Consider the following 16798-nt stretch of genomic DNA (forward strand, 5'->3'; position numbering starts at 1 on the left):
AAATTTATTTATAAATGTTATACAAATATTTTGATTAAAATTTATATTTTTATTTAATATTTTTAACAAGATTAAATTTATTTATATTTATAGTTAATTTTATAAATGTTAGTTATGTTCTATTTTTCGTCAATTTATTTTCAAACATTGCAAAATTATTTCACATACTTAGACTTTGAATTTTGATCTCAATTTTTTTATGGGTGCTTCTCATGATTTTTGGTGTTTTAAACAATTTTTTAAGTCATTTGGAGTTCTTTTGAATATAGTCTCAATTTTACCCTAAGTTTGAACCTACACAATGTATGAATAATAAACAAGTTCAACAATACAAATAAGGTCAACCAATTTATGACCCATAAAAAACGAAAATGAAAGTTTATCAAAAGCCAAAAACCAAACTAACCTTCTTGAAGGTGGATTCGTTGCCAAAATAAATAGTTGCCGCTAGTAAGGGGGAAATGAGAACGTGCCTATACTCCAAAGAGTACCTGTACACAAAATCAGTCGATCAAAATGAAAGAAAATCATATCTAAAGTAGTTAATCAACGTGCATTTGTGTAAAGTGAAAGAAATATTACATGTGTTGGTCACTGGAAGCCTCACCCAGAAGGGTTTGAGTAAAGAAGAAAGTTTCGTGCAAAGATAAAAATGAATAAATTTTAACCTTCCTACTTATATTTTTAATGAATTCATTAACATATAACGTCTCTAAGTGATATTCCAACATTTTATAGGTCTTTGATGTCTGAAACTAGGGAATTCGATATCATACGTGTGTACATTTTCACCTTTGTGGCAAACATTTTCATCAAATTTTCTCAATATCTCGAAAATTGAGAATTCCAACATCTAATGACCATATGATGTCAAAAAGTATAAATTTGACGTCAAAATTCAACATTTATTGAAAAAATTGTCATTGGTCATTTTTTACGTTGGCATTTCCATATTACGACATTAAACATGAAACATCAAAGCCCTTTTTTGCACTAATGATTGTGAACGCGTTCGTAGTCTAGGTTTGGGTCCTTGCCCATTTAAAGTCTTTTAGGTATCGTTTTTCTTACTTTTTAAATAAGTTTTTCTATTATAAGTACCTTCATTGACATCACAAACCAATGAAATGAAGGCAATAATGACATTTATGTTGCAAAATTGTCAGAGTTAATTACCTTCACAGTTTGTCATATTTCAACCATCATCGGTAATAATAGTGAAATTTATTTATTCAATTTTTTAAAATATATTACCAACTAACTATTATGTTATATTGTAGATATCTATCAAGGAAGTATACCAAACAATAAAGAAGAAAATTAGACATTTTTATTGTCTCTTTAATTAAACAACTGTAAATAGTGACAATTTGATCAAAATTCCAACAAATACTAGTGATTTTCTTAAAACCCTGAAAAATTGCAACGGTTAGAGAAAAAACCGTTGGTACCGATGCAACTTTTTTTAACGGTTTTCGTAACTGCGAATATTGTATTTTTTAATGATTAAAAACGTCGATAATGTTAAAAACAACTCGTGGTAATGTTGCATATTTTTGTAATGTCTAGTAATTCAAAAATTAAATAAATGTAAGTGGAATAAAAAATAAATATCCATGACATAAAAGTGTAGGTTCACTATTTTTTTTATAAAAGAGTACATAGTTCAAATGAAGCACATCAATTCCATTTATAGCATGTAGGAATGATTGGTTGCTCATATCTACATGGTCCATCTTTGTGTATATACCATTGCAAGTCTGCCCCCATATCGATATCCCTAGCTTGGTCGTATGCATCAAAATACAACAAAGGACCATTTCCCCATTGAAACGAACAAAAGAACAGTGTTTTACCAAAAAAGTTAGGTAGAAAACTCCATTGGAAGCTTTGCTTAATAGGGAGAAGGTGGAATCCAAGATCATCATTTTTTGATTTGCAGTGAATATTTAGATTTTCTTTTCCCTCCAAACTATTTGTAATTTTCACAGTAGTTCTTGCCCATGCCCTATCCGTAATTTTCACAGTAGTTTTCGCCCATGCCAACGTGAGCATGCACAACAATAGAACGATTTTCGTGAACACAGACATTGCAATCTGACAATTTTTTCTGCTAATGAATCTGTTATATATATACACAGGCTGAGAAACAATGGCCTAATGACGAAGGACAAAATTTTTTTTCATTGTTGTATTTAACTTGTGTTACTGAAAAATATTTATGGTAAAATTTTAATTATAGGATAACATTTATTTAAAAATTACTCTTTTAATTTTTGTGTTAATGAATTAATTAATTCACATTTGGTAAAAATAATTTGAGTTATAAGAATACACTTATTTCAAATGTTATTCTTTTATAATCTTCTCTCACCATTAATTATTTATATTATGTTACTTTGTTTAATTGTTGTGCTAAATTAATTAATTCAATTCATATAGTTGATATAGATGAGTGACGGTCATGTCATTCTTTAATAGGGTTGGAATTGAACGACTATTATTTTCACTTTTGATTAGCACATTGATTATTAATTTTCCTTGTAGAAGACAAAAAGATTTTTGATGACGAAATGTTTGCAAACATATGGGAAAACTAATGAATGTAGCACAACAATTAACAAAGTAATAAAATATAAATAGTTAATGGTAAGAGAATATTATAAAAGAATTTGAAATAAATGTTTTTCACACAATTAGAATTATTTTTACTATTTAAATGTAAATTAATTAATTAATTAATTAACCCAAAAATAAATGAGAATAATATATCAATATTTAATTTTGAAAAAATATTATACTATGTTTCCTTACAATTAAAATTAGTTTTAGGAATAAATTTAAATGAATTCATTAAGTAATTAAAACAAAAATAAAAAAGTAATAAAACACCAATAGTTAATGGTTTAAAAAATATTATACTATAAAAGATTTTTTTTTGGAAAAAATGATTTTCTATAATTAGAATTTATTTTATCAATTAAATTTAAATGAATTAATTAATTAATTATCATAAAAATTAAAAGAGTAATACAATATCAATAATTAATAATAAAAAATAGTATAAAAGAAAATAAATTTCTAATAAATATTTTCTTATAATTAAAATTACTTTGATAAATAAAATTTAGGGAATTAATTAATTAAAACAAAAATTAAAAAATAATAAAATATTATTAATTAAAAATACTTACATTACTTTAACTGAAAAATTTTACGCACATATAATTTTAATTATTGACAAATTTTATTAATAGAAAAATTTATTAATAATATATATTTCATTATCGAAAAAAAATTATTATTAAATAAAATATATATTACGAAAAATTTCGTAGGTAAAATTCATTAATTAAATAAATTTATAGTTGGTAAAATTTTATTATTAATATCAATTTTTTTAGTAAATATAAAATAAATCTCAGAACATGTGATGTTGTCTATTATTTTCTTTTCTTTTCCTAGTTACTGTTTTTTTCTTCTTTATCTTCCACACTTCAACTTTCACTCTGTATATTTGTGTTTTCATTTTTATTTCTTATAATTTGATCACGTTAAAGGTAACATCCTAGATTATATAGTAGTATATAATGTTCACATTAAAAGAGAACAGTGAGAGTAGACTGTAAATAAAGTCGATAAGCTTACAGTCATCCCAAATATGGTCGGAATTTAAAACTTAAACATACTAGGGTATTTCAAAATACAGGAAGTCCTATGAAGACTGAGTAGCGACATCATCTTCCTCCAAGGCTTGCTCCAGAGGCACCTCATTCATCTCTGCTCACATCCAAGTGGATGATCATTGCAAAAGAAAGCATACCCAAGCAGACACAAACACACAAGCAAGGGTGAGTTAGATATAGAAAAATCATGTTATACCAATCACACACAATATGCAATTAAAGGCAGATATAATAGACCACGCAACATAACTTCTTACACTTTACACTTGACTCGTCCGGACTAGAATGATTGCCGAGCTATGGCGGGTTATGCACGTGATGGCCTCTACTGCTTTGCAAAGCCATTGCCAATGGGTTTCACCCTACCACACTCACGAGGTTAGTCCGTTATCACTCACCTTGGGCCATACTGGAAGCACCCAAGACTAGAACCTCTTACTACTCCTCACCACATGGACCAATCCTCTCTACTTGAGAATGAAAGACCATTGGAGCGTTAGGAAAACCCCCAAAACTGAGTTATCATGCATTCATTCCAAACACTGAGGGCACCACCATGAATCCTCACCTTGAGGCCATGGAATTATGTCCATTACACATAGGACACCACCATGTGACCTCCCTTGAGATCCATGGAATTACGTCCATTACACATACTTGTTACATTCAACCACCAAACATGTCTCATACATTTACATACTTTCAGTATAATAACATTAACCACTATCATACTATGCATTTCAATCATTCCGCACACTTAATTCAAACCAAAACAAGAGCAAATGAGCTTGAACCGAACGCTATGAGCTTTAGCCAAACACCTAGAGCTTTGGCCGAACACTTAGAACCTTGGCACGCTTAGAGCCTTGGTCGAACGCTTAGAGCCTTGGCCGAACACCTAGAGCCCTGGCCGAACACCTAAAGCCTTGACCGAACACCTAGAGCCTTGGCCGAACGCTATCAAGACCACCACTAAGACCGAACGTTACCAAGACCACCCACTAAGACCGAGCACTACCTGAGACTGAGCACCATCAAGACCGAACGCTACCTATGACCGAGCACTATTTGAGACCGAGCACCATCAAGACCGAACGCTACCTATGACCGAGCACTACCTGAGATAGAGCACCATCAAGACCGAACAGTCAACTGCAACATTTTGCATAATTCTGCAGAATTATGCAGAATCATGACAAAACTCCCCTTGACTATTTCTAACCATTTTTATCAACTTCTAACACCCTTAATTCTTGTTTTATACTTAATTAAACTTATCTAAATGATTCTAAACATTCCTACTACCACTCTAAAGTGATTAAGACTCAAATTCAACTCTAAAACACCAATTTTCCCAACTTAGGGATTCAAAATCCAATCCCACGGCTTTGCACCTACTTTGATCAATTTAGTGACTCAAACAAGTCACATTACAGTGGCTAAGACTGCCCCAACAGCCCAGTTGCGCTTTAGACCCCAAATGCCCAAAATCACTACCTCACTTCCTCTCAAAGTGACCTAAAAACCACAAAACTCCAAATTTCTATCCAACCAAAAATATACCAGATTTCACACTTAAATCACTTCCAATTGGTCAATTATATCAATTTAAACCCATCCAAATCAATTCCAAACAGCTCAACACAGTTTCATGGATTTCACATATCAACACATACAATACAACATGCTCAAAACAAAATACAACTCCAAACAGTGCACCAATTCAAAATCCAATATACATACACTTCATGCAAGCAATTTAAAGAAGTATTCTAGCTCCCCTTACCTTAGGGTTTCACAGCTAAGCTCACAACTTGATTCAAGAGTGCCTAACTCAAAGAGAACCCAATCAAACCCTACAAACCACCCAATGGGTGATGGAACAACTCTTTAGAACTAAGTTTGACAAAAATATGAAGGAAAAGGCTTCTAGGCACATGCCCTAAGTTCCTAAAAGAGGAGGAAAAAAGGGAAAACGACTTACCCGTTGAAGAACGAGAATCTAATCGAATGGTTGCGAAGCTCTCAACTCCGTGAACGAAAGAACACCACTTATTTATCAATGCAACGGTTGAAATTTGTGTAAGGGTAGAGAGAAGGTAGAACATGGTTAGGGAAAATAAGAGTTCTAGAGATAGAAGAAAAAGTTGGCTACTGAACTTAGATTTTGAAAGGTCTCATCTAAGACAATGATGTCCTTAGTTTCATGGGCCAGGCTGCCTCAACATAAGGCCCAACTACCCTATATTCTTAGCCCTTACATTAAACAAAGAAAATTTGTTTGTATTTTATCATATTTTTAAACAAAATAAATTTTTATTTAGGTTAAAGATTCTATATTTTTTTTATGATTTTTTCATTATGTATTAAAAAGAAATATATTTTACTAGCCATTATTGTGTAACCTTTAAATATAAGGCTAGAAATATTTGTATTACTGTTAATTTTTTTAATCGCTACAATTGTTTTCTATTATTTTAAATTTAATTACTAATTATATTCTTTTTGTTCATCTTCATTCTTATTATATTTTTTCAAATAGCTTTTATAGTTCTCTCCATCATCATTCTTATATTACATTAGGTAGTCAATTCCTTCCCACGCTATCGTGGAATAAACCCAGCCAGAGATTACATGTTTTTAATTTTGTAATATTGAGGTTAATTAATTAATTCATTCATTTAAATTTTATTGATAAAAATAATTTTATTTATAGAAAAATATTGATTCCAAATTTTTTTTTTATAATATAACATTTTTCTTTATAGAAGCGTACATAATTCAAATGTAAGTGGAAGTATAAAATAAGTATCCGTGTAGGTGTACTATTTTTCTATATAAAAGTGTACATAATTTAAATGACAATGGTTGTTTTTGACAATACGATATACTGACAAGATAAAAAGATAAGAGACTTTTGACCTCGGTTCGAACTGAGGTAATATGTCTCAGTTTTCTGCTTCGGTTCCTCTACACCCGAAGTAGTAAAGAAGAAAAAAAAGGTGGAGGGTTATTACCTCGGTTCAACCGAGGTAATAACATGGGCCTACGGCAACGGTTCAAGCTAGAACCGATGTCAAAATCCTTTATTTTTATTTTATTTTAAATCATGTGCACCCTATGACATCAGTTGTGGTTGATACGAGGCCATAGACATGCTTTCTACCTCGGCCTTTGCCACAACCGAGGCTTATACTTTGCAAAAAAAAATTAATTGCAAGTCTTTTTTTGTGATATCCACCATCACAAAATCATACCTGCATATCAATAGTATATTTACAACACATATTGCACACAATAGTCAATCACATAACGTTTAAAGAATAATTTAAAAAGTCTAATAACTAATAACTATAAATCAACTAATGTGTTAATGTATTTTAAATTCTAATAACTACGCACTATTGTATAATCTAATTAAATGCTTTGTAGGTGCCTTCCTTAGGAATGTAAGTGGCTTCTCAAGAAGTGGAGTAGGAGTCTTAAATCTATGCGTAAAACGAATGATGTTAATTAGTGTATATGAATTCCACTAGTGCAGAATTGGCCTTTAACGTCACCCAATAGACGTCGGTCCACCAAACAACCAACGTAAATTATTGACCAGTGGCATTTTCGAAAATAAGTCGGCATATAGACGTTCGTTAGGAGGGGCCCCGACGTCTATAATATTATAGACGTCGCCCCCCCCCCTAACGGACGCCTAAATGGATGAAAAAAATAACTTCTCACCTACCCTGTCAGCCATTTAGACGTCTGTTAGGAGGAGCCCCGACGTCTATAATATTATCAGGTCATTGAGTGAGACATGTTGACATTGACCCTAGATCAGGTCAGGCATCAGGGCCAAATGCGGATACGTTTAGGAGTTATCTGGGTAAGTTAACAAAAAGTCATGTCTCTATCCTTCATGCATCTTGGGATGACGTCCCAGAGGTCGACAAGAACCTCTTATGGCAAGATATTCAGGTATGTTTACTTAAAAGAATTTTGATATACTTATTTATTTCATCTTATTATGTCATTAACATGTTTTTTGTTTTAAACAGCAACATTATGATATTCCAAACACAATACAGATTAGAAAGAAAGTGTTATCGCATATAGCGATAAGATGGATGGATTTCAAGACAAGGCTGACACGACTATATGTCTTTGGAGACAGACAACATGAAAATCCATTTCAACATTATACCTTCACAGAGGAGGAGTGGATACAATTTCGTGCATCTAGAGAGTATGAGGAATGGAAGGTATGTTTCTTAACATCTACAAAGTCTTTCATTGAGTTCTTATGATTTTACAGTTATGAATATACATGGTTTCACAGGGTAAAAGGTTAGCCGCCCAAGAAAGGCAAAGGCTAAACGATGCACCACACTTGTTATCACGAGGTGGTTATGCAAAACTGGAAAAGAAATTAGAAAGTCTAGAGCGGATGCCTTGGGGCTTAAGTCCCCGGACCTAGCACCTGCACCTGCTAGGTACGAGCTGTGGAAGGCTGCTCGGGCTAAATTTGATGGGAGCATGACATTTTCCTCAATTGCCTTGATCTCAAAGAGTTGTAAGTTCAAATTCTAAACATTGTTTGATTGTCTATTTATCATAGCATATTCTTCTAAGTAACTTAGTTTTTTTATGTGCAAGATGAGTTGGTTGAGCAACAGACTCAGGGAACATTTGTTGTCCAAGGTAGGGACGACATTCTAACAACGACCATTGGAAAACTCGAGCACCTAGGACATGTACGTGGAGTTCCTGGGCCATTGGTCTTCGTGACTACTTTGGCCCTACACAGAAAAACACTCAATCAATGAGTCAGGAGGCATTGAGGTAGATGGATCTTCAGTAGGAGGAAAGACTCAACCAAAGCATGAGATCAATGGAGCAACGATTCATGGAGCGGCTACAAGAACAAAAAGAAATACAAAGAGCGCTTGAAGAGAAGCTGCATTCCATGACGCAGGGCACCATGGGCCCGTTGAAACTCCCACACCACCTCGTGTCAACACTAGAGGATCATGCTCTGCTGTAGAACCTACTCAGTATAGTGGTCAATATGAGCTGTTGGTTGATGGGGATCTCCCACGCATTGTGGTTGTCGGATGAGTGCTTGAGAGAGGGCAAACTATTCATGGTGTTCCCACATTACCCCACCACGTGCGTATGACAATTGACGAGGTTCGGGATTCCCAGGCTCAGGTGCCTGTACCTACTCCAAAATTTAATTTTGTGGGGGAGGCCATAGGATCATTTATAGCCTGGCCTAGAGCATTGATCATGTCACACATCGCTACTCCACAAGTATAATGTCTTTGTTATTAGTATTTCTATATTAAATTTAAAAATATTTGTTGATAACTTTGAAATTCTTATCTTCAGTTCACACATCCTCAGAAGCAGCCGATTCATGATACAGTCATACATGAAGATGATGACATGGCTGAAGCGGAGGATGATCCTCTATCAAAGCTAATGACAAGATTACCCAGGTTGAAGAGAGCACCATTAGAACTATACTGGGATTTGAGAGTATTTGGTCTTCCCCCCATGTGCCAGTATATATCACATTGACTGATGCATTGGAGGTGATTAGGGGAGACAAGATGTTGAATATTTCCATCATTCAACTATGGTGCATGTAAGATAGTTAATTTTGTCTTCCATATTAGTTTTATTTAGATTCCTAGTTTCTAACAACTTAACTTTGTTGTTTTAGGTACATGGACACAATCGTTGTAGACCAAGGTCGGTCTTTCATGTACGGATTTGTTGAACCTCAGACCATTCAACCTTCTGGTAACACACTTGAAAACAAACAATATTATTTGCAAACATGGATGGATGAGTCAAAAAGAGGCGTATACCTTGTGCCATACATTGATGGGTGGGTGTTGTTATATGTAAAAGTTCATTATTAAAGTTTCCTTAATTAGTTAAATAATTATTTGTCCTTCGCGATAGGTCGCACTGGCAGCTGATGGTCATCATTCCCAAACAATGTAAAATTATATGGTTTTGTTCGTTGCACAGGAAGATGAAAAATGACTTGAGAACCATGCTTCAAGGGTAAGTGTTTCTCCAAAAATAACTTTGAATTTGATGTTCACCTTAAAATTTTATGATAAATATAGTTATATTAATTTTACTTTGTGTTTTCAATCTAAATAGAGTTATTGGTAAGTCTCGAGGTCATTTTCTATGTTATTGAATGACCTAAATTCTTGACTATTTAGTTTTTCATTTTAGTGTAACCAGCAGGTAGATTCATGGGAATATGGCTTCTATGTCATGTGTTGGATTAAGACCATCATTCGAACTGTCATTACAGATGACTGGAATGAGGTAATGATGCATACCTTTAATACATTACAAATCAAATTCATCTTTAAACATATATGAAACCATAATGAATCTTTCTTCATTCTGCAGCGCTTCAAGAGTACATCTCTTATACCAGAGGACACAATTAGGCAGATAAGGCAGGAGTGGACATCTTATCTTCTGCAAAGATGGAGCTAGGAACACTTATATTTGTTGTTGAACATTAGTTAGGTTTAGTTTAAGTTTATATTTTGATAGTTTTGGTATTGGATTGTTTTATACATTAAGTAGAACTTTCTTTATATGAAACGCATATATATATATATATATATATATATATATATATATATATATATATATATTATAGTATATTGTTTTGGGATAATTTTCTGTTTTTCAGGTGTGGTTTTATTGCAAAAATAAATTAATTTTTTAAAAATAAACACCCAGTAGACGTCGGTTAGTGCAATGACCGACATCTATAGACGCTTGTCAATGCAAACCGACGTCCAATGAGTTACAGTAAACAAAACGTTTCAGGGCCTGTAGACGTCGGAGATGGCCACATCCGACGTCTATATACACGTCGGGTATACCTCCTCTGACGTCTATATAGAAGTCAGATGTGGTCATCTCCGGCGCCTATATAGACGTCGGGGCAGCGTACCCGACGTCTAAGTAACGTCACCCACAAAGACGTCGGATACATATTGGACGTTAAAAGGCCAAAATAATAGACGTCTAAAGCCCTTTCTGCACTAGTGTTCCAAATTATAGAGAAAAACAAAATTCATTAAATCTAGAAATTACCATTTCCCAGCCACTTGTATTATGGGCACAAATAGTGTGTGTCATCCAATACATTACGTAGTATTCGCACTTATATGACTCATTTCATCTATGACACTACAATATATCATCATAATTGTAAATAGCTAGCGAAAATCATTGAAACAAAACAACTATAAGAAAGTATGGCTTTAGCATATGTCAAACCTTGAGAGCCAACAATGCAAGCTTTTTATTGTCACACTAGTAGAAAAATAGCGTACAACGTCGGATATTTTGGGCTTTTAACAGCGAATTCGCGAACGACGTCATATTAGGAGACGTTAAATTTACGTCGAATTTAAAAAATTTGACGTTAAATTAACGTTGGTTATTCAGTGGTTGGGCATTGAACGCGTGACATTATATGTTGTTTTTGTACTAGTGTCACTAGTACAAAAACAACTTACAACGTCGAATATTTTGGGCCTTTCACGTCGAATTCGAGAACGACGTCATATCGGGAGACATTAAATTGACGTCGAATTTAAAAAATTCAACATTAAATTTAACGTCGAATTTCATTAATAAACGACGTTAATCAATTTTTTTTATTTTTTTAATTAATTGTGATATTTTTTACAACTCTACGAGACCTGAAAAGCATAAAAATAACAAATTTCAGTTTGTGGTATTTTGTAAAGCATGAACTGTGGACGTGTAATATAGTATCAATAACAAACAACAATGACAAACAACAAAAACAAGTTCAATTAAACAACAACAACAAACAACTTCAACCAAACAACAACAAACAAGTTCAACAAAAAATAACAACAAACAAGTTCAACAAATAAGTTCTTCAAAACGAAAATGAAAACGAAAACTAACTTTGGTTCATCGGAATAAAGTGTTGCCACAAGTGAGAGAGAAAGCAGAATGCGCCTATGAAGGACAACAACACGAAAATAATCGGTCAAAACAAATGAAAATCTTACCTAAAGTAGTAAATTAACATGCATTTGTATCAAGTGAAAGAAAGATTACATGTGATGGTCGTCAATATTCGTTCAAGAAAAGTTTGAGCAGAGAAGAAGGTCTCGCGCGCTAAGGTAAATTGAATGAATTTTCAATCTTCTACTCAAATTTTTATTGAATTCACTAACCTTTTTGACGTCTAACGCTGGGGCATTCAATGTTTTATACCTTTTAAGTCGATTACAATTCTAAACAACGTTTAATAATTGCATTTATTTACCAAAATGTCACCGGTCATTTTTAACGTTAGCTATTGTGTGGTTGGACATTGAACACGTGATGTTATACGCTGTTTTTGCACGAGTGTACTAGGAGTTAATCTCCCAAACAAGATCATACATGCTGCAATGTAACTGTAAAAAAAAGGCTTTAACATTAATTTATATAACAAAGACAGTCCAAACATTGAGGATCTTACCAATCAACTACTTGTCTGAGATGTTTGGGAGGAAATTTGTGCAATGAGCAGAACCACACAATAGTGTTCTCATTATAGAAAGAATAGGTAGCTGCCAATGATGCCTAGAAATGATAATAACTTAATTGTTATATATTAAAATCACAAATGTAACTTTGAAGTTAACAAACTTCACTTACCCAAATATATAAGGGATAAAATATATCTCCTTCCCCCTTGCATAGTAGCTGATGCATTATGTTTGGATGTCATCAAATTTATTTGCTTCATGAGCGACCTGGGATCAATGAACCCATAAACATCATTGTACTCTAAGTTGTTACTTAAACCAAACATATACTTAAAATCAAAAATTACATTTGATATAAGTATACTTGATATATAAATCAATTTTATATAAATAATTGCTCATAGACTTACATCATGCATAACTGAATTAATGTAATATTCAACTATTCTCTTCCCGATGCAAGCTCCATGACATCTTGACTATGCAGGTATATTGAGACCTCAAAGCCTCTCCCAAATATATCTGAATCATATTCAAGCATCATAAGCTCATTTGCAATGAGGTCACAAAGTTGGTGCAATGCACCAAGAGGATCGTCCTTAGACAAACGAATCTACTCATGTCCACGTGTCTGTTGTTACATGGAAAAATAGGATAAGTTTCGACATCAATAACAAGTAAACTTTAAAATTCATAAGTGTAAAGTAGGAGTCCATACCGAAGACTCAGAAATAGAACCAACCAAGAGTTTAGGCTAAGCGATAAAAGTTTGGAATGCTTGTGCCATAGTGAAAATCTCATCTGTGGGTAGAGGAACTAAGGCATCTGGTATGGTAATGTCGTCTACTGAAACCTTGACCTCATCCTTTGATAGGTCCATACCATGAACAATAGTCGCTGCCTGAAACATTGTTCCACGAGCTACCAACATCGTCCCGATACCATCTAAAGCGTAAAATAGTCATGGAGAAGTGTCGTCCTTGTTGTCCCCTTAGACGACTACTGCTGAAAAACTTCCTTTCCCACTTCTCCCTGTCAGAGTAAATGTTAGATTATACAAATAATAAATTATTTAACAAAAATGTTTTTTAATTTTACTTGTGGGGGGCACTACATGTTCATGTACAGGAGATGGTTGCAGGCACATTCCATAAGTTTCAAACTTCTCCTAAAAGTGGTGCATAACTCTTTTAGTCACTTCTGCAATGACTTCATACTACAATTGCGCCCTAAGATTTTTCCAAATCTTTTGCGTTAACCTTTGTTCATACTCTTGGCTGTGTGCATATGAAGTCTGACGCGAGGAACTCCCAAAATAATCTCTAATGCCTACTCTAGTACCAACAACACACACTCGTCCAGGGTGCTCATGTCGTCCAATTGTAGTGGTAAGAATATCCTGGCGACACTCAAGAGTGAATTGACCTTGGGAGTTCTGCTCAACTAAGGAGTCCTATAACATAACAAAAAACCATTATCCTTTAAAAAGTTCAAGGTATGATCTAAAGAATATATATCCTATTATGCGCCAGTACTCCAAGGTATGATCTAAAGACATATGCATTTCGGCCAAATGCCACACTAGTGATCACATTAACATCCACAAATGTCCTTTCACCACTATTTGTTTTGACACTAGTGCAAAAAATTCCTTTAACGTCACCCTTTAGACGTCCGACCCTCGAATATCCAACGTAAAAAATGACCGGTGGCATTTTTTGTAAATAAAACAGCCATATAGACATCTGTTCTAGAGGGAACAAACGTCAACAACCATATAGACGTCGGATGTGGGGGAACCGACGTCTAAAAAGTCACTTTTTAACTCCATTTAGACGTCCGATCCTGCCAATCCGACTTCTACAACCATATACACATCTGATGTGGGGGAACCGACGTCTATATACTCATTTTTGAAATCTAAAAAGTCACTTTTTAACTCCATTTAGACGTTCAATCCTGCTAATCCGACTTCTACAACCATATAGACGTCTTATGAGGGGGGGAACGGACGTCTATATACTCATTTTTGAAATATAAAAAGTCACTTTTTAACTCCATTTAGACGTCCGATCCCACCAATCTGACTTCTACAGCCATAAAGACGTCTGATGTGGGGGGAACCAACGTCTATATACTCATTTTTGCAATCTAAAAAGTAACTTTTTAACTCCATTTAGACGTCCGATCCCACCAATCTGACTTCTATAGCCATATAGACGTCTAATGTGGGGGGAACCAATGTCTATATGGCTGCATTAAAACATCGCGAATGCAAGGACACACTTAATGTTCATCATCTTCCTCACATTTTGTCTCTACAGGTTACACTTTTCAGGTTCGTTTTCTCACTTTTGCACCGTTTTAAATTAATTTTACTCTGATTACATCACTCTTTGATGAATTATCTTTCATTTGAACCGATTAAAATGCGTTTTCGTTGGGTTTTGGTGCAGTTTTGCTCGTGTCCTTGGGCGGCGTTCTTGGGCGGTGATTTCTTACATTTTGCACTCCTCTCCACTACGTTTTTAAAACCATCCAATACAAAAAAAAGTACAATACATTCTCTTCAACTAAAATATAAAGTTTTAAACTCGAATCAACATGAGTCAGGTAATGGGTGTCGCACCCCATACAAATTTGATGTGCAAATAAGAATGCAGTATAGACTAGGAAGTGACTCCTAGGTCGTCTCTCAAGGACCAACTGTGGTTCGAGACTTAGGTCAAACACACAGTGGGGGGGGGTTGAAGGTGTTTGAGATGAGAATTAAACTAAATTAAATCATGGAAATTAAACATAACCAAACATAACCAAACAAAATTGAAAATGATGGAAGAAATGTGGAAAACATGAAGACCGAACAGTCTCTAAAGAGAGACCGAACAGTTTTAACATTGAGACCGAACGGTCTCTAAACCAAAAGTGGAAATTGAAATGTACGAAAGAAGGGCTGGAAACTGAATGATAAAAGTAAAACTGAACAGTACAACTTAAAGCCGAACGAAATAGACAACATAATGAATGAAAACATTAAACTGAACAATACAATAGATAAATATCCAAACGCAATTAAAGCTATTAAAATGCAATGCTTGAGCTAAAAAGTGAAATGCAGCTAGAGTAAAAAAAATATGCAACGCTTTAAATAAAAGAGTAACACTTGTTAATAAAGGAATGGAACATTGCAACAACTTTCACCTTCAAGCAAAAATAAAAATCACCATGCTTTCCCTCAAAGAAAAGAAAAATGGATTGACACCGTGTGCACATTCTCTAGAATCACCGCTTCAGCCAGCAAAAAGAAATGAAAATCCGTACCCATCATCTAAAAGCAAAAAAAAAAAACGAAACATGTTCTTATAAAATTAATTCTCTCATTAGTTGTAACGTGCTACCATTTCTAATCACCATTTCTCATCATGTTTAAAAGCAAAATAAACGTGTAAAAGAGAGTTGTTGCTGGACCCAATAACCCGTGCATTATCTAAAAGAAAGGTAATAAAAAAACATGTGCTCATTGCAAAATGAAAATAAATGTGCCTTCCAACAACACCGTCCAGCCCTTCAAAGCAAAGAGGAGAAAATGCATAAATAACCATTCCACTATTTCATATGCTTCCTAAATGAGAAAATAAGTGAATGCCCTTGTGGCGGTTGCACCAGCGTGATGAATATGAGCTTTTCCTAAAGAAATGAATGCAAGCTTCATACTTGAATGAGGAAAAGAAATCAGCCGTAACCCTCCATCTTCAGTGTCCATGAGCTTCTTTCTTACTGTCGACGTCAGCCTCCCCTCTCCGCCTGACGACTCCCTCTTTTAATGAAGAATGAACGACCCGCTTTTCTCCCCTCCCTGTTGTCAGCATATCCAGCCCCATCTCCAAGCTTGCTGGACGTGAAGGCTTGCTGGACCAAGGTCGTGACACCTCCTCCAAGCTTGTTGTATTTCCTTTGGGCCGTGATGTGCTGCTGCCTACCGTGTGTGATGGCAACCCCTTTAGGGACTTCCCATCCAAAGAAGTATCAACTACAACTAAGACTAAAGAAAGGGAAGTAGAATAAAGATTTCCAAACCTCTTTCCTTATCTAAGTCTTAGACAGATTCTCTTTTAAACTAAATACCTTTACTTGTTTTGTAGGTCACCAATAAAGGTGGGGAAACCATGCATACACATCCTAGGAAGCTTGCCAATCAAGGAAGCACAAAGGAAGCTAAGAAGAGTGCATTTTCCAAGCAAGCCGTGTAACTTCTCACCTTTGAAGCACATTTCCCACATGGAACACAACGAGCTGCAAACATTTTCCACATTTTCCATGTGAAACAGAAAAGCATGCGCCCAACCAAAAACACAAGCGGCCAACGTTTCTTCATCAACCATTTCACATTTTACACGTGTTAAATGTTGTGATGGAATCCTACTTGACTTAGTTTTCCTTTTGTATTTTTACTTTTCCTAGCTTAGCTCTTAAGGAGTATGGGTTACTATAAATACCCAACTCCTCTCTTGTATTAGGACTTTTGGAGATTAATGAGAATTAAGTTTTCTGAAA

The sequence above is a fragment of the Vigna umbellata genome, chromosome 4 (assembly GCF_029865625.1).
Source record: "Vigna umbellata cultivar VRB3 chromosome 4, Vumbellata_1.0, whole genome shotgun sequence".
NCBI classification, from domain to species: domain Eukaryota; kingdom Viridiplantae; phylum Streptophyta; class Magnoliopsida; order Fabales; family Fabaceae; genus Vigna; species Vigna umbellata.